Source organism: Etheostoma spectabile, unplaced genomic scaffold, assembly GCF_008692095.1.
Source record: "Etheostoma spectabile isolate EspeVRDwgs_2016 unplaced genomic scaffold, UIUC_Espe_1.0 scaffold342, whole genome shotgun sequence".
NCBI classification, from domain to species: Eukaryota; Metazoa; Chordata; class Actinopteri; order Perciformes; family Percidae; genus Etheostoma; species Etheostoma spectabile.
This window is the reverse complement of record NW_022605589.1, coordinates 160,266-160,694: the sequence shown is the minus strand read 5'-3', so window position 1 is coordinate 160,694 and position 429 is coordinate 160,266. Positions and strand designations below refer to the sequence as shown.

At 49.9% G+C, this 429-nt stretch overlaps 1 protein-coding gene across 3 annotated transcripts in view; it reads left to right on the top strand.

Moving 5' to 3' along the window:
• The window catches only part of marveld2b (MARVEL domain containing 2b), a 14,359-nt gene that overhangs the window by 10,444 nt on the left and 3,486 nt on the right, over window positions 1-429 (top strand). The window lies entirely within an intron of this gene.

Here is a 429-nt window from a genome sequence, read left to right as displayed (position 1 = left end):
CGACGGGCCGGGCCGGGTTCGAACAGATTTTTAGAAAGGATGCTCAGGTTTGGGTCGGGCTCGGTCACATCAGCGTGATAAGGCATTGAACATTTTGAATTTAAAACAGCTTATTATGTAGGTAATGGCGCTTGTTGCCCCGTGTGCATTGATGCGCTCATCTGTTGACATTTCCGAATGCCTTCCTACAATTGCTTAATAAAAGCGGGCTTTCCACACAAACAAACGTACATGTGTCATTAGTATGAGAAACAAATGCGATTTTAACTGTGTCAGGCTAGGGTCGGGCTCGGGCATAAATATCTTAATGCCTGTCGGGCTCGGGTCGGGTTCGGTTACTGCTCTGTCGGACGCGGGCCGGGCTCGCACAGAAAAATCCGGCCCGATCCGCACTCTAACACACACACTCACACACACACACACACACAC